At 33.4% G+C, this 27,852-nt stretch overlaps 1 protein-coding gene across 2 annotated transcripts in view; it reads left to right on the plus strand.

Moving 5' to 3' along the window:
* Positions 1-27,852, plus strand: part of ROBO1 (roundabout guidance receptor 1) — a 1,154,304-nt gene that overhangs the window by 62,098 nt on the left and 1,064,354 nt on the right. The gene's annotated exons all lie outside the window — the stretch shown is intronic.

Genomic DNA, 27,852 nt, shown 5'->3' on the forward strand with positions numbered 1-27,852 from the left:
CTATACACCCGCTCATATGGTTAAATTACAGAACACTGGCAATACAAAATGCTGATGAGAATGTGGAAAAGCAAGAACTCTCATTTATTGCTTGGGGTAAAGTAAAATGATATAGTCACTTTGGAAGACATTTTGGTGATATCTTACAAAGTAAATACACTCCTATTACATGACCCAGTGACCCAGTGATCTGGGTATTTACCCAAAAATCTTAAAAATTTATTTTCATGCAAAATTCTGCACATGAATATTTATAGCAGTTTTAGTCCTAACAGTAAAATCTTGGAAGCAACTAAAGTATCTTTCAGTAAGTGAAAGGATACATAAAAGTGTTAATCCAGACAATAGAACACTATGCAGCATTAAAAGAAAAAGCTATCAAGTCATGAAAAGACATGAAGGAACCTTAAATGCCTATTACTAAGTGAAAGAAGCCAATCTCAAAAGGCTTCCAGCTGTATGATTCTAGTCGGATGATATCCAAGTGAAGTCAAAACTATGGAAACAGTAAAAAGATGAATGGTTTCAAGGGGTTAGAGGGGATGGGAGAGATGAATAGGTAGAGGGATTCTTAGGGCAGTGAAAATACTCCGTATGATGCTACAAGGGTGGATTCATACTGTTATAAATCTGTCTAAAATGGAACATATAGCACCAAGAGTGAACTCTAATTTAAACTGTGGACATTGGGTGATAATGATGTGCCAATGTAGGTTTATCAATTGCAGCAAATGTACCAGTCTGGCGGAACGTGGATCCTCTGGGACGCTACGCCCTTGTGCAGTGGGTATAGGAGATACCTCTGCACCTTTGTCTCAATATTGCTGTTAATCTAAAACTGATCTTTCAAAATTAAATATTAAAAAATACAAACATTATATTCATAAAAGCCCCTTAGCTGTAGTACAGAAAATATTTTCAAATTATGACTGTAGGTGTCATTATATAAAACAATAAATCTGTCCAACATAAAAATATTTGCCACAAAACACCACCTACTCGTTTTTCTTCATCAAAGACTCTCTTTGGAAATTTCAATAGTGCTAGTCACAAAAATCTAAGTGGTCCAATGAAACTCCAAAAGATTTTCAAAAATAGAAGTATCAGGCCAATTTACCATCTAGTTGAATTATAAGCAAAGGTTTAAAATAATTTTATTCTCCTAAGATGCCATATATTGTCTTATTTCTCTAAGCATTGGCATTACATTCATTTATCAAAAAAAAAATAGTTTAAGTTAGTTCATATAAGAGACCACATAGATTTTTACAAATGAAACTTTCTATAAGTAGAAATGGATACATGATGGTAATAGAGTACACACGCTAAAAACTGCTTAGTTATTTTTATTGTAATGAATTGTTCAAAATTATGAAGATGATAAAGTAGCAGTTTCTTAAATAATGTTTCATATTTTTTCCAGGAACAATCTTTGGAACAAAATGTAGATAATTACTAAATTTTTATACCCCAGGCATTAATAAAAATAGTTATTGTTTTCATTATTTTAAGAGAGTCAGGGTTATTTAAAAAGCTTATCAGATGCACATTGGACTAAAAGCTATATTTTGGAAGATATATAAATTGTTCATCTTAATTAAATAGATTAATTACAATTAAAATAAGAATAATCCATTCTGTTCTAAAATATGGATACTCATGATAGAAATGATAAATTTTAAGACATTTTCATATGTTATATGTTAGGACATATGAAAGTGATAGAAAGCATAGAAATGATCAATTTTAAGACATTTTCATGTTAACAGGGCACAACTATTTAGATTTTAGACCCTTTAGAATTTTACATTAGCTTTTAAGACATGGTTTATTTCTGTTTTCTCTTCTTTTCTTGATGCCAATGCTAAGGTTCCTAAAATCACATGCTTCTTAACTTATATCCAAGGGAACAGTAGGTCACCATGATCTCAGTAAAAGTCCTTTGAGATACCCTGGTTGATCTGCTTTAGGCCACATGGCCACTATTAGGAGAGTTATGGCCAGAAGCCACGAGTGGGATTAAGAGCAGACTCAGATGTACAAGATCCACAAGGATTCCAAATTACATTTGAACTCTTGGTTTAAAAACACGGGGAATGGATGCTGACAGGTAATTCATAACTGGCTGTTACACCACTGACAATACAGCATACATATTAAGTGTTTGAAGTTAAAGCCACTTTACCTGGGTTGGAATCTGACTCTGTTGCTTATTAATTGTGTGAACTTGGGTGATTGTTTTTAGTCTCGTCATGCTTTGGTTTTCACATCATTAAAACAGAGATAGGCACAATAATGCCTATCTCATATTTGTGAGAGGTTAATTGAATAATCAATACCAATGCCTGAAGGGGGAAGGAATGGAATGGTTATTGGATCCCAGGAAAAGTAGCGGGTATGCTGTTGTGAACTGAGAGGATCAGTGACCTTCAATGGATCAGTAAATAACCAGCACAAGATTTCAGTTTGAAAAGGAAGAGGCAATGAGTTATAAATTTTTGTCAATTATGTTATGTGAAGTGGGTTAACTCAGGACTTTATAAATCCCCGCACCATGTCATCTCTTAGCATCCTTGCTAATTGTCCACCTGAGCAAAACTATACCCCTTTATGCCCATTAGACATTGTTATTACTTAAAATTTTACCAACTCATAAAGCTGCTTCCTCCATATTATATTCTTTTACCATTTTAGCTATAGCTTTTGCTTCAAATATCCTTAGGATTGTTCACATCCTTCTGACTTTAGGCATTTTCTTTTAATTATGTATGGTGTGACTTTTATGTCACTAGTTTCAATAATGATATTTACCTGATGATATTTAGTTGTAGGGAAAAGAAAGATCAGACTGTTGCTGTGTCTATGTAGGAAGGGAAGACATAAGAAACTCCAAGTTGACCTATACCCTGAACAATTGCTTTGCTCTGAGATGCTGTTAGTCTGTAACTTTGCCCCAACCTCTTTGCCCCAACCTTGAGCTCACAAAACCATGTTGCATAGAATCAAGGTTTGAGGGATCTAGGGCTGTGCAGGATGTGCCTTGTTAGCAAAATGTTTACAAGCAGTATGCTTGGTAAAAGTCATTGCCATTCTCCAGTCTCGGTAAACCAGGGGCACAATGCACTGTGGAAAGCCGCAGGGACCACTGCCCTGGAAAGCCAGGTATTGTCCAACGTTTCTGCCCATGTGATAGTCTGAAATACAGCCTCGTGGGATGGGAAGGACCTGACCATCCCCCTGTGAAGGGTCTGTGCTGAGGAGGATTAGTAAAAGAGGAAAGCCTCTTGCAGTTGAGATAGAGGAAGGCCACTGTCTCCTGCCTGGCCCTGGGAACAATGTCTCAGTATAAAATGGCCGATTGTACCTTTCTTATATCCAAAAGAAAATAAATTTTTCTCCCAAAAAGACACACATACACACTTATGTGTTCATCATAGCACTAATCACAATAGCAAAGACATGGAATCAACCTAGCTACCTATCACTCATGGATTGAATGAAGAAAATGTAGTAAATACACACTATGGAATAGTATGCAGCCATAAAAACCCAAAAATCATGTCTTTTGCAGCAACATGGATGCAGCTGGAGCCTATTATCTTAAGTGAATTAACATAGGAACAGGAAATCAAATACCGCATGTTCTCACTTACATGTAGGAACTAAACATTGGGTACTCAGGGACATAAAGATGGTAACAACAGATGTTGGGAAGTATCAGAGAAGAGAAGAGAGGGAGGAGGACAAGGGCTGAAAAACTATTTGTACTATACTCACTACCTGGGTGACAGGATCATTTGTGTTCCAAACCTGAGCATCATGTAATAAACCCATATGACAAGCCTACAGATATAACCCATGACTCTAAAATAACAATTAAAATTATATTTTAAAAAATGGACCAAAGGCAAACAGTAACTGTCTTTCAAGAAATGGTCCCGGAAGCTGCCGCATATCATTTTCATTCATATCTTATTGGCCAGAACTTAGATCTAGAAAATGTCTTTATTGTAGTCAACAAGTTGGTTAACTAAAAACTGTGAACTCTATAATTATGAAAAAAAATGTGTTTTAATAAATAGCAGCTCTTATTCAAGGCTTTCTCTGAATCCTCACCTGTGGACTCAGGATAATTGCAAAAATTGTACCCCTGGTAGGTGTGCTTTTTGAAGAGATTGTGAGAGAAGCCAAGAGGTCGCAACCTTTAATATGTTGCTTTCTCCATAAAAAATCATATTTATATAGAGGGTCAATGCATCAATTTGATTTAGAATGTTATTGTATTTATGGCACTTCAAGATTTTGAAATGTCCAAGAAATGTGCTTTTCAGATGTCAGACAAACCTGGAAGGCACACAAATTATGTTCTGTTACCACGTAGGGGGGCTCCCTGTGCTGGTACTGTGTTGTTTAGTAACATATCATGGAATCACAGAAAAAGTCCATGCCATATATTATTTTCACGCCTCAGGAAGGAAAAATAATCATCAATTCTAATCAAACTTTTCAAATTTGAGCCACAGATATCCATTAGAGGTGGCATTTGTTCACTCCAACTTACTGTTTTTATTGTAGATGGTTACACCTCATACTCTACCCATAAATGTTAATGTCGTGTGTATATATATATACACACACATCTATATAAATTACTATATATCTTAGTTATAAATGTGCTTTAATGATCTCTCTTTGAAAAAACTACACAGTGCATAATTAATGTTATGGATAGGAAGGTATGTTCTAAATATACGGACCTTTCTTAAACTTTTATTTTGTGATCAAATATGGCAAGTGTTTAGAGAGGTCAAAAAAACCTATTATTTTAAAGCTTATCAGCACTTTCAACATCTCCTCAGTAGATTTCTTGATTTATTCTTTAATGGTCATGAGTCAACTCTGTCTGCTTTATGTGTTGAGTTTCTTCATAAATTATTAATGTTCTCGCTGCCTGACTAAACACTTCAATTCCTCAAAAAATGCTATTGTGCCAGCAATACTTTCTATTAATGGTGGTTCCCTTTAGGAATACTTTAAGATTGAATTAAGTAACTTCTTAATGGTGGTTTAGCTACAAATCTGCTTTTTGTTAACTATGGAAAATAATTTAGGAGGGAAATGAAGACAAATTTGACAATTGACACTTTAGGATTTCTTCAATAGAAGCATATTCTGGAAGAATAGACCATAAGAAAAAAATAGGCTAGAATTTACTTCTAACTAATCAAATTATTATCTATCATATATTTATCTATATGTGGAAAAGCATCTATCCATTTACCTTACTGATATATCTATCTTACATATCTTATCTATCTGCAATTGTTTTTCAACTAATAATAAAGGTAGAATAAGGACATGAGAAAAATATATGAAATTAAAAGTTATGATTTCATTAATGACAGCTGCTCTGACAAGTTTTACGTTCTCCATTACTTATTGCTTCTAATAGTTGTACTATGTGCTTTGGAAAACTAATTTCTATTAAGTTTGTGTCAATTAATATTTCGTGCCACATCAGTCTTCAAAGTCGTCATATTTAATCTGCTGCCTAGTATACCATTGAGAAAAAGTTTTACAATTAGATTATCTCCTAATGTATGGAAATTCAAGTGGCTCCTAATTTTTGATACTTAATGCTGCAATACAGTATCAAAACATTTTTAGAACATTTTCATTTTTCAATAAAAATCTTTAAAATCTAATATTTTAAAAAATATGTTTTAAAAATATTAGTTTTTAAGATAGCGATTTTTCATTTAAATGGAATGCATATACGGTTAACTCTTGTTTTATGTTATCAACATTTTTCACAATGTTGGCCATATTTGCTATGAGGCCTCACTGAACAAAATTGGACAGAATTATTTCCAAGGTTTATAAAATAATCAACAAAATTCTAACTTATTTTGCTTATTGCTAAGTAATATTTTTGCATTTCTGATTAAATTTTCTGCTTCTTGGTTATATTTCCTTGTTATGAACTGTATTTTTCAATCCATGGAAGTTTAAAAATTATTATTATTAATATACCGTCTCATCATATATCTTACTGTGACAAAGAATTTTAAAATACTTGCCATAATATATTTGGGCCATTTTTTTATTTTTATGTATTTGTTTGTTTCTTTTTATGCATTAAAATATTTCAGTTTTAGGCAATAATGCCTATATACTATTCCATACTTTGATATTTATTCTCCCTTTCTGCATGATCCATAATAATTGAATATAATTTTATTTTCCTTAAAATATGATCACCATTTCAATATTAAATCTAGCTCATTGGATATTCTTTTTGTCATTTGTATGGGTGAAGTATGTATCTAATCTCTAATTCTTGAATTAACTTTGTTATGCCGCAGAACAGATTATTACATCTATCCATTGACTTACTCATTCTTTTTTAAGAATATTTTTGAATTCCTATTCCAAACTTTCTCTTTGTAGAAAATGATAATTATATATAATTTTGAGCCTTTCTTAATTACTCAGGTGGAAATTGCCCTGTTCCATCTGCTTCCCAACACCAGTTATTACTGGCTAGGTAACCCATACCAAGGGAACCCATATGGACCATGTTAGGAACACTGAGATTTTACATTTTTGCATGCTTTTATTTTCCTTTATCTTCCTCCTACTTGTAGCACATCTCTGTCACTAGATAGCCTGGTTCTCTACACAGAGAAATGAACCCAATATTCTTTTTGAGACAATATATTTATTTCTGATTTTTTTCATTCCCTAATGAAACCAGAAACAGAACAATTTTCAAAAGAAGGCAATAGCAAAATTGGATCAACTTCTCAGTCAACACATTAGAAGGTGATGTTGACTTTACATAACATTGGTCTGAACATGTCTCTCAGACTAATACAGTTGCCAATTTTTCACTGTCATTTTTGAATGATGACGGTCTATGAGAAAGTAGAACATTTTAGAAGATTTGCAAAAGAGTAAATGAGAAGGTAATTTATCCAGATGCCATTTTCTTTTACCTCTGCCTCATTTTTTAGAGATCAGTTTAGTTAAAAGTATTTCAGATATCATGATATTATCCTTATTCACTTGAATTAGAGCTTAGAAAACAATACAAAAGTCCATATGCTATTTCCAATTTGTTATACAAGATTCATTGCCATGGATGTCTTTTTTCCTTCTATACTTCATATACATCTCTATACATATCTGTGTGTGTATATATAATTTAGATATATTATTTGCATCTAAATAATTCACTTATGCCAAGTTATAGATCAATTCCTAAATATAATTTCTTATTTTAATAAGGTGTATTAGTTATATTTGATAAGCAACAAAAAGTAGACTTTAAGTTTAACTTTACAATGAGCAGATTCTTCTTAGTACAAGTAAGTAATAGGAAAAGTAATGGAATCCAGGACAAGAGAAATATTAAATATGCAAGAACTTGGGAATCAGCTGAAGGGATATCGTCCAGAGAGAAATCAGTCTTGGGGGAAAAGTTACAGGCTACAAAAATACACAATTGAAATATTTAGAAAGCAAAAATTATCACTATATCACAAATACATAAATATACTCACATATTAACATGCTAGTGAACAAACAAAACCCAAATCACTCCCACATTCTCATTTTTATTACAGTGTTCAAGAAAGTAGATAGTCAGTTCTAATATACAACTCTCTCCCCAAGGGACAAATGATGCTGTTCTTTTGTTTTGATTGGGGGGAAAATACCCCATACCTATGTCCACTTAATTTTTCCTGAAACTAAATTTTTTTTTTAAACTTTCTAAAGATATATTATTTACTCATAGTGTTTTAGATGGTAAACATAATCACAGCACAAAATGCCTTATATACTTTTTTATATTCCCAGTACTTTACTCTAGATTCTACAGTTAGTAATAAAGCATTTCAACATTATTTTTCAGTAGGCTCTTAATTCCTTCAAAATCACATGAGTACAGTTCAGTTGCCATTTTTAGGTCACTGGAGTTTTTCGCATTCTCCACTCCCAAGGTAGTTCTTACTCTGTTCTGAGTTTTAAGTGCTTGGTGATTTCTGTCTTGTTTTGCTTTGTTTTTTTAATCAAGTAAAAGAGAGAGAGAGAAGAAACACCAAGTCTCAATGAAATAAATTAAATTGATAATCAATAGCCCATATTGGATTAGTGTAATTAAATCAAAATTCAAAGTAAAGCCATTGTAATTCTGAATCAAACAGAACAAGCCAACACTGGTGTATTGAATACCCACATAGTCAAAGGGGTTGTTTAATGTTGCACTGATTACAAGAGTAGATTCTTTGTACAAATAAGTAATTAGTACCAGAACAGAGGGGAACTAAATAGGCAATATAATTAAAAATCTTGTCTTTTATTCATCTTATTGTTAGTTTTTATTTTTAATTTTTAAAAGAAAATATATATCAGTCATCAGATGTTCATATTTTCCTAATTTTCTTCAGATCTTTGAACAAAACATAACACATAGCAGCTGGTGTACCTAAGTTTCCATCTCCTTCTTTTCCTTGAATATAATCAGTATACTGACATGTTCTACAGTTTTAAAAAATGCATTTTTCTTCCTTTGGTTTTAAAATGACATATTTTCCTCCAAAAAGTGGGAAAACAGAGAAAAGTACCAATATTTTAATTATTTTCATAAGATAGAATCCTAGAATCAAAATTACATGACCAAAGTTTATACAATGTTTTAAGCTCATTATCATTGTCAAATTGGTTTTCAAAAAAACTGAAACAAGTTATACGTCTGATAAAGAATTTTTCATTTTTTGGTATTCTAAAAATAATTTTTCCGATTTTATTTCTACATGCTTGTTAATATGAATAAATGTTTCATATATTGTTTGTTACATATATCATTGCTAGCAACACGTGGTAAGGTAAATGAATATGGTTTTAAAAAGACATAATATAGAACTTACACATACCCAAACATGCGTGAATGTAAATTATTTACTAATCCCCCTTCAAACATTACTTTAAGGGTAACATTTAAAATTAACCTCCCCTTTATTTTCTCCTTTAATTCTAACTTGATGGTGAAATGTAAGCCATTTATTGCATTAGTAGAATCATTTTGCTTCAGAAAGAAGCAGAATGTAAGAGCAGAACAGAAAAACTGAGGTGGAGGCAGCCCAGAGTTGGGTGGGAAACCGCATCTTCAACCTTTCACAACATACATTCCTGTATCAAGAACAACTCTAGCTTAAAAATCTGTTAAACTTTCTCAAGACATTATAAAACAGTAGACCTAACAGAGATAAGTAAATAGGCCATTTTTGTAAGCTGTAGCTTATAAATTATTTTTAAGAAATAAATGAATGCTGATTAGACAGTCTACTGTGAAAATGTGTGTTTCTGTACGGAATTTTTATTACATTTATATAACTAGAATGCATTTGTGCATCCTCCCATCATTCCAGAGTGGTTTTTTTTCCCTGAAGACTTTATGAATCTTAAGGAAGAATATTCTTTGTGTGTGATTACACAGAAATTGTTTCAAATACTTATTTCAGAATCCAATTTTAAGCCTCTATTTTTCTTGTTACAACTTCTTTTTTTAAGTTGACACTTAAATTCCAAATTTGGTCATGTCCAATACTTAGAGTTGGAAAAGAGTCTGAATTTTGAAAAAATACAATGTAATTTATGTACCCACTGCTCATGATATTTATTTAAATAAATTCTCAAGATAATAACCTAAAGTTGGTATTTGAGAAGCTTAATTAGAAGGTAGTACAATTCACAGTATCATTTTTGATGTCCTTGAGAAAAGGAATGTGTAAATTAAGTTATTTGTCTTAGATTTGTGTACTCATTAAAAAGCAAATCAGGGTTGGGCACAGTGGCTCACACCTATAATCCCAGTGCTTTGGAAGATCGAAGTGGGAAAATTGTTCGAGGCCAGGAGTTTGAGACCAGCCTGGGCCACGTTAGTGAGATTCAATTTCTATGGAAAAATAATTACAAAAAATTAGCCAAACATGGTAGTGTATAACTGTAGCCCTACCTACTTGGAAACTGAGGTGGATTGATTCAGCCCAAGTTCAAGGTTACAGTGAGCTATGATCATGCCACTGAACTCCAACCTGGGTTACAGAAAAAGATCCAAGACCCTGTCTCAAAAAAAAAAAAAAAAAAAAAGGACACACATACACAAACACACACACAAATCTCTATGTATTGATGTGTATTTTATTAATGGGATTATCTGCTTGTATATTTCAATGAAACCACTTTAGAAAGACCATATTTCCGTCCTTCTTTTTTAAATTTTATTTTTAATTGACAAAGTTTGTAAATATGTATGCTATACAAGATGATACTCTGATGTATTTATACATTGTGAAATGGCTAAATCAAACTAATTAATACACATATATTATCTCATACACTTACCTTTTTTTTTTTTTTTTTGGTTAGGGGCTTTCAAAGCTATTTTAACAGTTTTCACGTATACCATATACAAGCTGAACAGCCATAATCTGAAATCTTAAATGCCCCAATATCTGAAACTTTTTGAGCACTAACCTACACCTGACCTTATGCAATGGGTCAAAGTCAAAACACATTTGTTACATGCATAAAATTATTTAAAATATTGTATAAAATTACTTTCAGACTTTGTGTATAAGGTGTATATGAAACATAAATGAATTCTGTGTTTAAGCTTGGATCCTATTCCCGAGATATCTCATTATGTGTATGCAAGTATTCCAAAATCTGAAAAACATTATAAACCCAACATACTTCTTGTCCCAGATATTTTGGATAAGGAATAGTCAGCCTTTACTATTAATATGATATACAATAGATATCTTGAACTTATTTCTCCTGTCTAAATGAAATGTTGCATTCTTTGAGCAACAGCTCTCCAGTGCCCCCATTCCTACCCTCCAGTAATCACCATTCCACTCTCTGCTTCTATGCCATGGACTCTTTTATTAGAACCCACTAAAAGTGAGATCCTGCATTACTTGTCTTCCTGTGTCTTTCTTTTGGAATCTAGCTGAGAAAATGGTCACAATGGGGTCTTCGAATGGATCAGTGCTTTCAAGAGTTACTCTGGTACTTTAGTTTCCCTCTACTTGCTCCAGTTTGAGGTCACTAATCACCCTACTGTCCTCTTGGATATGCACCTAAGCATCCTAACTAGTTTCAATGAAATCTTTCTCTAACTCTAAGCTAGGCTAGAAGAACAAATTTGATTATTCTCAGCTTTCTTTATTTTTATGGTGCCTCCATGCTCTCAGGATAAGCATGGTCCTATAAAGCCTGTTACATTATAATCTATACTTAACTCTGCAGCTTTTCCTATGGATACTTCCTCTTTGCATTTGTTCTAAAAATATAGTTACTTTTATTTCTTCTAAACATTCCACCTTCCCTCTTGCTGTTCTTGCTCTCTAGGCCAACAATATTTCCTCTCCTCAACCTCATTTTCTTCGGATAATCCCTACTCTTCCTTCAATCAGCTTTATAGTCCTGTCTACCAGAAGATTTTCTCTGACTTTCTAAAATATACCTTGTTCTTCCTCTATAAAAATTAATTGTCTGTTTCTCACACTGGAAGATACACTTTATAAAGGCAAGATTCAAAACAATTGTGCTGTCTGCTCTTCCGTAGCTAATACAAAACTAAGCCAAAAATGTGCTTCATGAATGAGAAATCAAAAGAACACATGAATCATCTAAGACTAAAACAGCAACACCAGGTTCATAGAAAGTAATTTTAAACATACAGTAGAATATTACAATTTGAACCTCTACTACTTAGAAATAATGACAATGTTAAGGATTCTTGGCTAGAAATTAACTTTGTGCTAGTTATTAAAAGATAACTTGCTAACAAGCTTATGCTGATAAAATTATCAAGAAGCTAGTTAATATAAGAAAGACAAAATAACAATTTCCACATACTTACATTTATATCAGCTGCACAGTTGGTCTTAAGAATAGAAAACAAGTCAATTAATTTTATGGTTTGATTTGTGCTAAGAAAACTAATTCCCCTTCCTTGACATTTATTATCTGAAATAGTAGTAATGCATTGTTCAATGCTCGAGTTATATCTCATGGCTAAATATATATATTTATATATTATATAGATATAGATAACTATAAATTCTATCTAATGCATATACATTTCATGTATTATATTATGTAATGAATAATATTTTACACCTTATGTACTCTTGTCATGTACTATTGTTTCTCTCATAAGTTTTGAAGAGTTTGGCTTCTTGCATTTTTTTCCTTGGGGATCTGGAATATTGAGATAGTAAGTAGTGATTTTAGAAAGGGGCAGAGGATCCCCTGATATCCTGTTCTATAGCTGTAAATATCTGGCATTAGAAATGTCACTGCTAGGTAGCTATTTTTTGGGTTAGGAAAACATCTCATTAATGGATAAATGTTACAAAATCCAGGGACTTGTTCTCACGTGTGTTAGGGATTTCCAGACCTGGATATATATCCTGCACTTGATTCTTACTGGCAAATTATTTCTGTTAAAGCCACAGTTTCTGAACCTTAAAGATGTTTATAAGAAAACATATCTTGAAATTGGCCATGAAAAGAGTAAATTACATAAGTGCCTGGAACATAGTAGACAGTCTGTAAACAGAAGCTGTTTTTTAAGAGTTACTACCCAGTGTTACCTTAGTTTTTGTTATTTTACTTTAGAACTCACACCAGGATATGTACTTGGAATATTTTGAAAAAGATGACAAATTATGTTAGAGATGGAGCACCTGAGACTTGTCCAATGTGGATAATAGTCATTAAACGAATAAGTGAATCAATGTAGGGACCCTGAGGTAAAAAGTACTGCACAGCTGGCAGTCAGGATAATGTACTGGGAAATGTGGGATTACAGGATACAACATGACAAATGTAAAAAGTTTATTTATTAGTTTTCTATTGCCCCTGTAACTAATTTAACTACTTAAAGCAAGTATACTTAGCATCTGACCGTTCCGTAGGTTGGACATCTAACACAATTTCACTGAACTAAGAGCATGGTGTCTATAAGTCTGTGTTCCTATGTATGGGCTCTAGGGGAGAATCTGGTTTGGATTTTGGTATTTTGTTTTGTTTTTGCCTTTTCCCACTTCTAGCGGCCCGTTCCTCTATGTTCAAAGCCCAGCAGGAACAGGCTGAATCCTTCTCACACTGCCTGTTCTCTGTTTCTCTCATCTGTCTTCATATCACTCTAACCACAGCCAGGAAAGGTTCTTTGCTTTTTAGGATTTGTGTGATGTGATTAGGCCCATCTGGACAATCTAGGAAAACTGCACGTCCCAGTGTCCCTAACCTTAATCACATCTGGAAATCTTTTTTTCCATATAAGGTAGTATATTTGCAGGTTCTATGGATTAGGACACAGACATTTTGGGGGTGGGTGCGGGCAGTGGTGAATTACTTTTCCTAATACTTTTGTAAAGATACTTGGAAACGATAAGAAAGACAGTATCACAACTGTGCCAGGATCTAAATAAAATATTGACTAACTGCAGGTGAAGTTAATAATTTAAATCAATTTGGTTTAGCAGGAGCTTGATTAATCACTTAACTGATTGATTTACAACTGAAGAAAGAAAACAATTTTACAATTAAGAATTATTTTTAATTTATACAGACTGTCCTGTAATCAATTCTTAATTAATAAGATTTTAGGTTGCAATTTTATTTTGAAATACATTCTTCTCAATATTTGTTATTTCTATCTAGACATTTTGCTACCAAGATGTGTTTTAAACCAGGAAAACATGAACCCAGATTTTATAACTCCTTAAAAGTAAGGATAACACTATACTGGGGAGAAATATTAGCATATTGCTAATATATTGCTAAAATTAAATAGAATTATGGATGGAAAAAGCAAGATAGTTTCCAGGAAGAACTATTTAACTAATTTTAGTCTCAGCTGTTTCATATCTTTTTTCCCAATTAGTTGATTTCCTGCTGTTGCAATTGGCTCTCTTCCTGCTCTGTCTTATTTGCCTCATAAGGAAAAGGGGATGGTGATTAACAGCTAGTTTGCTCCTACAGATGTACCACATATCTCACTTAATTCTTAAAGCAGCCTCGTATAGCAAAATTATTCATATGATTATAAATCTTAAATTTAAATAATGATGAAGAAACAATCAGGAATAAAGATTTACCCAATATTATAAAACATAAGTTGTATATTAGCACCCAGCTTTTGTTTCTAAGGTTCCAAAGTCTCCGATTTTCCAATAAGTCATCGTGTCTAATTATTTCACAATAAAACAGATTTTCATACCATCTATAATTTTAAATCAAATTTTCAGGAACATTTGTTAATTTAAAAATTACTTAAAAGTGAGTAGTTAATTATAGGTACTTTAAAATCAAACTTTTGAGATCCTGTATTAAGCTTAGTGTTTTTGAGTTTTTTTTCCAGGTTTCATCTACTGATTATTAATTTATTACAAGTTAATCCAATTTTTTGATGACTATATATAAAAAATGCATGTTCAGTAAGTTAAAAAAGATATAATGGGGAAATTGAAACTTGGCAATGTTAAATAGAATAGCTAGCTGAGAAGAAAGTCTAATAATTATGAAACAGAGAAGGCATCACAAAATAATGGGGAAATTTAAGAATAATATAATAAATGTTGACAAACTGTAGATGCTTTGGTAAGTTTTTGTCTTTTACGTGTGTGTATGTGTATCCTACAACAATTATTTCCAGATGTATCATAATCAAATGCAAAATATAAGAAGTTATAATAGAAGAAAATATAAATAATCATTGAATTTTAGGACTCTGGGAGAATTTGTTTTAGTAAAACTTCTGTCAGTCACAACGAAACAGTTGATAGTTTTGATTTGAATTAAGTTAATCCAAATAAAATTCTAGTTCTATACATTGTAAAATAGAGTTGCTGTTTGGTAAACTTAAAAATAACATGCAAATGTATAATTAATATGCAACCAACATTACATTGCTTATAAATGGGTGCTTAGAAAACAAATGTCAGTGGGAATGGTGTAGTAAGAACTTCCAAAAATCCACCGTTTCAACAGAAACTGTTAGAATACTGGCAAAAAATAGTCAAAGTAATAATTTTCAGAACTCTGAATATTAAAGGCTTGCAAAAACTGGAAGAGTGTTTAAGAGCAATGGCTGAATGTCAGAAAAAATAAAAGCTGTGTGATGTTTTAAGTAACCCTATTTCCATCCCTCTTTACAAAGCTTGAGTGAAACCTTGAAAACCAACAGACGAATCAGTCACTGTGGAAGCCTTGTGGCCACTGGAGTGTGCACAATAGGTTTGTAACTTGCCAAAGACCCATTCTGAGAGAACTTTCATTAATTGCCCTGTTTGGTAGTTTTCTGGAGACCTGCAGCCATATGCTTGTCTTTATTTGCTTTGTCCCAGGATGTCGTGCAATAATCAAAGGCAAAGTCATCACATATGCCTAGGCAGTGGTAGCCATTGGAACAAATGGGTTGACAAAACAGTTAAAAGCAAAAGCTAGGTTTTTGAGATGTACATAAAGGCCTTTAAAAAACTTCAACATATTCCTGAACTCAGAACAAATTTAGAAGGCCATGCTCCTCTTCAGAGCTGCCTACTTGCCTACATAAAGACCCGAGAGTTCCATAAGCCCTCACTCCTGACTGGCCTTGAACCCTGCACAAGCAGGAAGTGTTTCCCAAGATGCACACAGAGGCCCTCAGGAAAGTCTGGTAGATTTACTGATACATGGCATTAAGGAAATTTCTGCCAATCATTAGCTGACCATTAAGTGAATTGAGTAGAGACTTCAAAAATCATACACAACAAAGAATACAGATTTTTTACACCATTGGTTTAGAAACTCGCCATACAAATAAACAGCAACTACCACAAAACAATAAAAAAAGAGCAACAATATCAAACTCTGGGAAGGCTGTTAGGTGGAGTTCGGATTTCTAGATTTGCCACATTATATTATTTAAAATGCCAGGAGTACCTGTAATCCCAGCACTTTGGGAGGCCGAGGCTGGCAGGTTGCCTGAGCTCAGGAGTTGGCGACTGGCTGGCGCAACACGGTGAAACCCGTCTCTACTACAATACAAAAAATTAGCCCGGCCTGGCAGAGTGTGCCTGTGGTTCCAGCTACTCCGGAGGCTGAGGCAGGAGAATGGCGGGAACCCGGGAGGCGGAGCTTGCAGGGAGCCGAGATGGCGCCACTCATTCCGGCCTGGGCGACAGAGCGAGACTCCATCTCAAAAAAAAAAAAAAAAAAAAAAAAAAAAAAAAAAAAAATCCAGGAGTATGCAACAAAAAATTAAGAGACATGCAGATAAATAAAAAATATATGACCCAAACAAAGGAAGAAAATTAGTCAAAGTAAACTTACCCTGAGGAAGTTCAGACATAGAACTTACTGCACAAATACTTTAAATGAGCTGTTTTAAATATGTTAAAAGAACTAAAAGGAAACCACATGTAAAGAACAAAAGTTAAGTGGGAAAATATATCTCACTAACTAGAGAATATAGACAAAGAAAAAGAAATGTAGGAAAGAACCATATGGAAATCCAGAAATCAATAAAAGTAAAATAATTGAAAGTTTACTAGAGTGGCTGAACAGCAGAGCTGAAGTGGGAGATAAAATAATTAGTAAACATTAAGATTGGTTAATGATATTTTTTAGTCTGAGCAACTGGAAGAAAAAAGAATAAAAATAAATGAATTGAGCCTAGAGACATGTGAGATACCATCATGAATATCAACATGAGCAAAATGGGCTTCCCAAAAGGATAGTAAAGAAGTAAAAACACAGAAAAAACATTTGAAGAAACAGTGGTTGAAAACTTTCACAATATGAGGAAAAATGTTACTCTTATTATCCAAGAAGCTTGATGAATTCAATGTAATATTAATACAAAGAGATATATAACTAGACACATAAACTATTGATAGACAAAAACAATCACAAAAGTAGCAAGAGATCACCACTTGTGTACAAGGATCTTCACTAATATTACAATAATTAAGATAGGCGTACATTTTCATGTCCTTAGATTAGACAAACATTTCATAGACATGACATGAAAAACACAAATTATAAAAGATAGATAAATTAGGCTTCTCCGAAATGAAAAAAAAAAATTATCCTTTCAGGGATATCATCAAGAAACTGAAAAGACAACACACAGAATGGAAGAGAGTTGTGTGGCTGATAAAGGATTTTTGTACAAAATGTATAAAAAGTACTTACGGCTAAATGATAAAAGGGAAAATAACCCAATAAAAATGGGCAAAGGATTTTAATAGATATTTCTCCAAAACGAAGTGCTGACAATGTTCAATGTGCACTAGAAAAGATGCTGAATGTCGTTAATCATTAGGGAAGTGCTCATCGAAACCACAATAAGATACAACTTATTGTAAGTGCGTAAGTTTGGCTATAATTTTAAAAATGGACCATAACATGTATTGGTAAAGATCTGGAGAAACTAGAGTCCTCATGTATTGCTAGTGAGAATGTAAAATGGTGCAAACACTTTGGAGAACATTTTGGCAATTCCTCAATTTGTTAAATACGAAGTTGCATAAGACCTAGCAGTTCCACTCTAAATATATACCCAAGAGAAGTGAAAGCATGTGTCCACTCAAAAACTTGTATATGAATATTCATATAAGCATGATTCATAATTAAAAGATATTAGAAATAACCTAAATGTCTATCATCTTATGGATAGATGCACAGTGTATGGTATATCCAAACAATGGAATATTATTATTCAGTCAAAAAAAGGAATGAAGGGCTGATACATTCTGTGACATGGATGAATCTTAAAACCATGCTAAGTGAAAGAAGGGCAATATATAAAGCCAGATATTGTATGATTCCATTTATATGAAATGTCCAGAATAGGCACATCCATAGAGACAGAAAGTAGATTAGTGATTGCCAGGAGCTGGAGATGAGGGTAAATGGGGAGTGACTGCTAATGGGCATTTTTTTTTTTTTGTAGTGGTAAACATGTTTTGAAAGTAGATCAAGGTGATGGTTACATAGATTTGTGAATATATTAAAATTGCCTGAGTTGTAAACTTTAAAAGGATTATGTTAGGTATACCTTGAAATAATCTTTTGATTATCAGCCTGATTCACATGTACTTGATCTCATTTTTCCACATTCAAATTACTAGAGTTAAAATTTTGTTACCTGAATTTGTTTGCAATTTTATAAAATAAAGGATAGTCAAACACATTTTTAGAGTTATAGACTTACTATGTTGGTATTTTATCACATAAGAGAGAGAGGAAGAGGGAAAAGAATCAGGGACTGGAAAAACACTGAATTCTCTGAATTCTCACATGAATAACAAACAAAATTCTCTTTGAATTTGGACACATTAAACTATTATTTTGTCCAGTTGAAATGCAGGGGTTTGCAGGGTTTACCAAAGATAGAAAAAAATCAAATACATTAAATTTTGCTTTCATGTAAAATCAGTAGACAAAAATAAATGAAATAGTACAACAAGATACTGTTTGAGACTAGGACTGATATGGTTAAAATTACTTCTAAAATTATTGCTATATCCTATATATGCCTTTTACATTTATACGTGTTTTGAATGAGATCATAAATATCATTTTTAATTCATTGTTTTACTTCCTTCAAGACCCACACAGCAATAGCTTGAAGCCACTCTGAACTTAGATGACTGGTTTTCTTTCCACCTTTTCTATTGGCTAACTTCATAAACATTTTGAAGTGATCTTGATATTATTTAAATACCTAAAAAATGAAAGAAATGTGAAACATGCTGCTTTGCCCATGTAAGGGCAATTATGTAATGAGGAAGTTCTATTTTTCTTCTCTATTATTTAGGGGCACCTATTATAATCATCCTGTTTACTTTGTAATGAGTGTGTGTGTATGTGTGTGCATGTGTATGTATAAGTCGGGAGACCATCTCTGGGGAACGTACTTCGCTTAAATTGACAAGTAGACATTAGAAGTAATGAGAATATTCTATTTTTTAAAAATCCGTTTTTCCAAGATTGACTGTTGATAGATGGATCTGATATATGATTCTAGGAGTCTCTCTGGCAGAGTGGTGTCCATAGTTTGTTTTTATTGATGCTCACTTTCTACAAGCAATTTATTGATTAATTAGCCAGACAGGTTAAAATTAGTAAGAACAGAAATTGGAGAAATTCCTATGCTTTTTTGGAAGTCATAACATGTTATTTATGTTTCATATTAGGCAGCCACAGGTCTGTTTCAAAGGCTTTTTTAACATTTTAAATGTTAAAAATGGGCTTTTTAACATTTTACTGATTTTCAGAAAGTATATAATTTATGCCAAATTTTGAGCTAAAATGCTAATTATTAGGGTATAAGAATTACTTTTATTCCATAGAAAATAACTTTCTGAAAATGGATATTATTTATTCTATATACCCTTTAGGAATTTGTCTGCTTAATTGAAGATACAGTATTAATTTTTGTATTTATTGTATAGAAACTCTAACAAAATATTCAACTCCTGAGGCAGAGATTTGCTTTAAAGAAAAAAATTACATTTTGCTTTATTGATCTATGTTCTTTTAAATTAAAGCCCCTAAGTTTGAATTTTTAAATAATGTTAGGATGAAAGTGATGTATATAAGCAGTAACAATGAAATAATATAATGAACGATTGATGTTTTACCTTCAGCAAGCATACAAACATAAATAAAAATACTTCTAATATTACGTACTGTTCCTGATGAAGTTGGGAATTATTTTTATGATTTTTCTGATGATATCCATTGTCTGTTTTGTTGTCTATGAATGACACCATCCCAACAAAAGTCTACTTATAAGTATTTGAAAGAGCCAAGGGGAAGCCCAGTACCCCAAAATAGGCCTACCGAATCTCCAGGATTCCATGTCTCCTTCAGAAGGAGTTTGAGATCTAAACATGCATTTTCGTTGTCCCCCAAACCTTCCCTCTACTATCTACCACATGATCATCAGAACAAATCTGATTATACATTATATCCCTCCTGATACAAGGTAACAATCAGATTTCATATTCTCATGTATTTTTCACACTTTACATGCCATAAAATCCACGTCTTCCTATTCTGATCCTATCCCCCACTCATTTCCCACTTCTGAATTCCTTTCCCAGTGGCCTCTGGCACTTATTGCACATTATCCTTAATATTCTCTATATAATCAACTGCTTCTCTTTTTATTTTCTAGTTAGAACCAAAATCTGAATTTTCCCTGAAGACATTAAAATAGACTGTTTCTGCTTTCTGCTCTGTAACTCTCATATCACGGAGCTTGGAAAGAGTGGAGGCATCCTCCGTTCTATTCTTTGGAATTTTTAAAGCCATAAAGCCCTTCCTACCCAAATCTTTGGATCACATGTGTTCCTACAGCTACCACTCCTTCATCGTTATCTATCAAAATATTAGCTCCTACTCAATGTTAGTCTCTTCTAAACTATGCAAACTCTAAGTGATTTGGTATCCATGTAAGTAAGAGATTGTTCTAATATACTGTTCTCTTGATTCCTTGAACTCATTGTCTCCAAAGATCTTGTTTGTGCTGCACTCAATCACTATGTTCCAGTCATTGCCAATAAACACTTCTTCAACAACCTCAACTTCCAGCATCTCACTCTCTGACCACCATTTCTACCATTTCCATTTCACTTCCTCTGACATTTAAACTCCATACATTCTTTGACCCCCCCCACCCCCTAGAGATTCTTCAATATTACTTTTTAAAAAGCCACTCATCCTCATGTCATTTCTCACTGCTTTATCTAGGATGTTTTCTATGGTATGTCATTATAATTCAACACTCTCAATTTCTTTGCCTCATTCTTCCCTTGACACACTCTCTTGGAAAAAAAAAGTGTGGACTTTGTTAAATATGACTGCCATCATCTTTGCACCAGCTGAATGTGACTGGATAAAAACACACCCAGTCCAGCTAATTGGCTCCCATTTAATTTATGACTCCTTACAGGAAGTAGATACTTTATGTTGACCAACAATCAAAACCATAATCACTTCTCTCGTTCATGTACCCCACTTTCATTTCCATTTTCTGTATTTTCCTTTCCCACCCAATAACTCATACCCCTTCTTCACTCAGATGATAATTTTTTCTCATAAAGTAATCAGGAGAAAATTTTCATTAGCAAGTACTAATATGTTTATTTGTTCTTTGACATTCTTCCTGTTAAAGAAATGATCTGTGTCTGATAGTCATTAGTACTATTTTCCAAAGACTCATGTTATTGCTTCACCTAGTACATGGTAGCATTGCATGCTCCATTAGAGTTGGGTGAGTTTATAAACTTAGCTCTGGACAATGAGCTGAGAATGAAAATGATAAGTGTCACTTCTAGACAATGACAGTGGAGATACTCAGGATCTCTTTCCTTGTTATTTGGAGAGAGGTAATATTTTCTACAATGACTGCTCTGTGATACTAGGTCACAGTGTTAGGACCATCACTAGCTAACTAGTGATGAGCATGTAGCATATGCAAGAAATAAACTTTTTTTTCACTTTAAGAAACTGAAATTTGGGGGTTATTGGAAGCATAATCTATCCTGAGCTGATTCATTATTTTTTCCAACATGACACGTGATGTGCTTCAGATCCCATTTCATTAAACTCAAGAACATTGTTTCCAGCACTATTCCTCTTGATGTCCTGCATATCTGTTACCTTCCTTTACTAATGGATTATTCCCATAAAGCCGTAGTCTATGTGAGAAAAATATATTTGATTATCATCCTGATTATTTTATTTTTCCTTTTTCTTATATTTGTAGAAGTTAAAGGAATACAAATGCAATTTTGTTACTTGGATATTTTGAGTAGTGGTAAAGTCTTGGCTTTCAGTGTGTCTATCACCTGAAAAATGGACATTGTACCCACTAAGTAATTTTTTATCACCCATCCCCTTTCACCCTCCTGCCCTTCTGAGTTTCCAGTGTCTATCATTCCATACTGTATGTTGTGTATATGCATTATTTGGCTCCCTTCTATAAGTGAGAGTATGCGATATTGGACTTTCTGACTTCTTTCACTTAAGATAATGGCCTCCAGTTCCATCCGTGTTGCTACAAAAGACATGATTTCATTCTTTTTTATGGTTGAATAGTGTTCCATTGTGTATGTATACCCCATTTTCTTTTTCCAGCCATCTGTTTATGGGCACTTAGTTTGATGCCATGACTTTGCTATTGTGAATAGTGGTGTGATAAACATGAAAGTGCAGGAGTTTTGTTGTTGTTGTTGTTTTGTTGTTTTTTATTTGAGGCAGGTTCTCACTCTGTTACCCAGGCTGGAATGCAGTGATGCAATCTCGGCTCACTGCAACCTCCACCTCCCAGGTTCAAGCAATTCTCCTGTCTCAGCCTCTCAAGTAGCTGTGATTACAGGCGTGAGCTACCATGCCCAGCTGGCTACTCCTAATGGAAGAGTAAATTTGAGTTGTTCTCCCACTTGGCGTGATACTGAAGGAAAATTTTCTTTTCAAATTTTGCTCTGAATGGAGGAAGAAACATATCAAGATTCTATAATCACAATCTACAGGATATTGCCATGAGTGTTTATAACCCAAAGGAACAACAGCAAGACAGTAAAACAATTTATAACATATAAAGCTGTTTAAGTCTTTCTGAACTGTTAATTCCCATAGATATATGGCAGAAACAAATATTAATATTTTCTTAAATGAACACCTTTGCTTTTGGCCTCAAATAATTTCTATAGATAAAGCCTAAATAAATTTAAATTTAAATAAAGGTTCATTTTGATAAAATGATGACAATGTCAGAAATATCTCCTTAATTTATATATCAATGTTTGTAGGATTGAACCATACACTGAAACTTAATTCTTAGCAACATCATATAAGTCACTATATATTTCATATATTTGTTACCATGATGTCAACAATCATAAGTTTGTGTAAATTATGAAATGATAGGTTAGTTACAATAGGTCATAATTTAACCTTGCTAATTATTATTTATCCTCAGTAGTAATGGAGATTAATGTCTTTGGATCCCCTTGTATATAGTGTATGGTGTAGTAACAATATTATCGGTATCAAAAACCACTTTGTGGGAATATGTATTACATGTCCTTTAATAGACATTGCTGAAATTGAACAATGTATGTGTTATTTATTATTAATTTATATATCATAAATCCTTTACTCTTACAAAAAATAATGAAAGACAAATATCTTTACAGATTAGCAAATGACTTCATTTATGAAACAAGGTCTTTCTAAAATATATTTTTTAAAATATACTTTTAAAAATATATTTATTAAAAATATATTTTCAGGAAAATTTTAGAAAAATATATCAGCTATTACTATAAAATTATTGAAATTTTAAAAATATTGATAATTAAATCAAAATAAAAGAAACTGATTTAATAAGGAAATGAAATATGAAATAAGTAAACAGAAAGACAAAATAGACTAGGAAATTTTGAGAAGTATTTAAATACTATTAAACTAAACTTATTTGCATACCACAAAAAAATGTTACTCTTAAACAACCCTGTTCACTGGGTTAAATCCAAAACTCATATTAATCGTGGTATGTTGGCCAGATGCGGTGGCTCATGCCTGTAATCCCAGCACTTTGGGAGGCCAAGGCGGGCAGATTACGAGGTCAGGAGATGGAGACCATCCTGGCTAACACGGTGAAACCCCGTCTCTACTAAAAATACAAAAAAACTAGCCGGGCGTGGTGGCGGCGCCTGTGGTCCCAGCTCCTCGGGAGGCTGAGGCAGGAGAATGGCGGGAACCCGGGGGCGGAACTTGCAGGGAGCCAAGATGGCGCCGCTCACTCCAGTCTGGGCCACAGAGCGAGACTCCGTCTCAAAAAAAAAGGAAAGAAGATCGGGTAGGGTATTTTGCATTGAAAATTTTAAAACAAAATTGACCAAAATCCAACAATTTTAAACATAATTGATAAAATACCCCTGTCTGGAGAGGACTGTTCTCACTCTCCCATTTTCCCTCTCTGTACTGCACTGGGTGCTTCAGGGCTGCAGATCTTATTCTAGGAAAAGGAGAACAAATTGAAATGCAAAAGATGATGTAAAAATTATCTGATTAAATATATTACTTGTTAAATTGAGTTAATTAACACACAGAAGAGAAAAACATTACATTTGAACTTTTAAAACATTTTAGTTTTTATACTTAAACGTATACAGATATCTTCAAGTAAAATTGTTCACAACTTTAATACTTCTCACAGTAAATAATGTAATCGTTCACTGATATATTTGAAAAATGATAGTTATTACCACTAAGTATGTAAGAGAATACTTGAAATAACCTAAATGTCAATTAGTAGATACTCATAAATCATTACATACATGTAATATGGAATGCTATGTAGAATCACAAAGAAATGGGGGACCTAAAAAACAACTAATATAAAATAAACTCAAAGATATGTTGTTTCAAAATGCAAGAACTTTTTATAACTTAAGTCTTTCTCTACTCTTCTATGTATAAAATAAAAAGCATTCAATATTCACACACACACAAACACATACCTGCCTAGAAAATGTTTCTTAAATATCACATTAAATGTTACTGATTGTTAATTAGAGGAAGTAGTGTAATTTGTGGGATTCAGGCAAAACGAAAGTTCAACTCTTTTGACTATATGTCCATAGGATTTTAATATTCTATATAAGAATATTTTCACCCATTTGCATAATTAAAAAGAAAAAGAAAAAAATTACCTTTTTCCATAGTATTCATTAAGTGTCCATTTTGTGACACTTTCCTAAGTGTTTTATAAAGCAGCATGGAACAAAATATACAGGGTTGTGTTAAATAGTATTAAATATGATCATCAGAGCAGTTGGTTGCCTGGAATTCAGCAGCAGTTTTAAGATTCCTCACATTAGAACTAAGCAGTGGCTCTCTCAAAAAACTATAATTGCTTGCAATCTGTGCTCTATTGTGGTATAATTTCTACCAATTTCTTCCATGTACTGGAAATTAAATGCTTTTCTGTAACATTATCAAACTACTTCAGTGAAGTCAAAGAAACTACTACTAAGATATTGAAAATGTAAGATTTTCTTCTTTGCAAATTCCTAATGAATTCTAAAATTTCTAAGGAATTTCTATCTAAAAGAGGAATTGGAGATTTTTAACTCTCTGATAATGTTTAATAAGTACTCCTAGTATCCTTTAAACTTTCTACAAATTATTTTAAATAGTCTTATCAAATATTTTATTTATTAGAAAAGATAAAGTGACAGACTAAAAGAAATCTTACTTTAATGGCTATAGTAAATGCTTATCAATATAATAGCAATATTTCTAATATGCATGACTTTTTTATGCATACAACATTGTTCTAGTGATTTATATTATTAACTAATCTGCTCCTCATGTTCAACTCCATGTTGCTTTAATTACCATTATACATACTGCTTTAATTTCCATTATACAGAAGGAAACTAAAGGTTTAGAAAAGTTAAGTTACCCATCCACTGTTAAATGACCAGTAACTGATACAGCCAGATTTTTAAACCAGGATCTGTCTCTAGAATATTCTCTCTGTGAACCCTGCTATTATATTGCCTCTGTGAAACCAAGTGTCAAGAGCTGATATTCATTGAATTCTTAATATGAATATGTTGCTTTTTAAATGTTTCATATATAACTCTTGTTTCTTGATATGTAACAAATTATCACAAATTTAGCTGCTGAAAATGACATGTATTTATTATGTGAATGTTTCTCTGACTCAGGCATTCACTCTGACTGAACTGGGTCTTCTGCTTAGGATCCCACAGGAAGCAAACAAGGTATTGGCCTGACTGTGTTCTCATTTCGCACCTCCACTGGAGATGAATTGTGTCTCAAGTTCACACAATTTGTTGGCAAAATTAATATCTTTAAGGTTGTAGAACTGAAGGCCTTGACTTCTTGCTGGCTGTTGCCTGGAAGTCACCTTTGGCATCTACAGGCTAACCACAGAGGCCACTTGCAGTTGCATGCTGTTATGGTTTTGTCCCATGTCCCTACCCAAATCTCATCTTGTAGCTCCCATAATTCCCATGTGTTGTCGGGGGACCCACTAGGAGATAACTGAATCAGAGGGGCAGGTCTTTCCTGCACTGTGCTCATGATAGTAAATAAGTCTCATAACATCTGATGGCTTAAAAACAGGAGTTTGCTTGCACAAGCTCTCACTTTGCCTGCTGCCATCCACATAAGATGTGCCTTTCTCCTCCTTGCCTTCCACCATGATTGTGAGGCTTCCCCAGCCACGTGGAACTATGAGTTCTCTATTAAACCTCTTTCCTTTGTAAATTGCCCAGTCTCAGCTATGTCTTTATCAGCAGCATGAAAACAGACTAACACATGCCATGTAGATTTCTTAACACAGCTTCTTACATCAAGCCAGAAAGGGGGTTGTCTACAAGTCAGCTATAAAGACAGAGCTTTAGGTATGTAGTATAATTATGGAACTGACATCTCTTCACTTTCAACACAGTACATTGCATAGAAACAAGTCACAAATCTTTGTCACACTCAAGGAGAGGGGAGTCCACCAAAGTTTTAACACCAAGAGTTGGGAATCATAAAAGGGTCACCTTTGAGTCTATTACAGTATTCCATTTGGAACAGAATGATTAACATCTCTCTTATTTGAAAAATATATCTACCCAATCCCAAGGTTCCCAAGAGTTTCATTCCATTACACTATCCATTCAGAGTCCAAAATACTAAGTAAGGTTTAGATATGGTTGGGATCCTAGGTATGGCTCCATTTGTTTTGTGGCAGACAGAAGCTAAATTGACTCCCAATCATCCTAATCTCTTGGTGTTTATGTGTATGTGTAATCAACTGTCACCTCTTGAGTATGAACAGGACCTACACTTTGCTTCTAAACAATAAAATATGGCAAAGATGGTGAAATGTGACCTGCAAGATTCTAGGATATGATATAAGCCTCTTTATTGTTGGCAGATTTGCTCTAGAGAATTTCTCTAGCTATATTTGAGGAGGAAGACACCATGTTGCAAGACCATATCACACGGAAGTGACTGCAGTTTCTAGGAGCAATCTAACAATAGTCAGCCGAGAAACTCTAAGAAACCAGAGTTCTCAGTCATACAGCCACAAGAACATAAATTCTACCACAACCTGAGTGAACTTGGAAGCAGATTCTTCCTCAATTGGGCCACTAAATGAGAATGCAGCCCTCAAACTGCATGATCACAGCTTAGTGAGGTCCTCAGCAGAGGACCCAATTAATTAATACGTGGACTCATGACCCATGACAACTGTGATAATGAAATGGCTTGCTTTAATCTGCTAAATGTGTGGCACATAGCAACAGACAATACAATATGTACCAGTTTCATTAATTCTCTCAACAACTCTATAAAGAGAGAAATATGGTTATTCTTATTTTACAGTTGCAATATCAAAATTATATAAATCATTAAGTTATTTTCTGAAAGTCACCTGGACAGTTGTGACAAAATGGGATTTAGTCTGTAGAAGATAAAAGTAATATCTTTTCCTCCCCAGCCGCAAGGTTCGTGGCTAAGGCTTCATAAAAACCACCACCACCACCACCACCAACAACAAAATAGATTTACAAGAGAAGAGCATGCAAATTAAGTTAGTAAGTTTTATATGACACAGAAGCCTTCATAAGGAAATAGACCCCCCAAAAAAACACAGAAAGCTATACCTTTTTATGGGCAATTGTGCAGATGTATGACTGGAAGAGAAAAGAGAATGATCTGCTGGAAATTAACTGGCGT

The sequence above is a fragment of the Macaca fascicularis genome, chromosome 2 (genome assembly GCF_037993035.2).
Source record: "Macaca fascicularis isolate 582-1 chromosome 2, T2T-MFA8v1.1".
Lineage (NCBI taxonomy): Eukaryota > Metazoa > Chordata > Mammalia > Primates > Cercopithecidae > Macaca > Macaca fascicularis.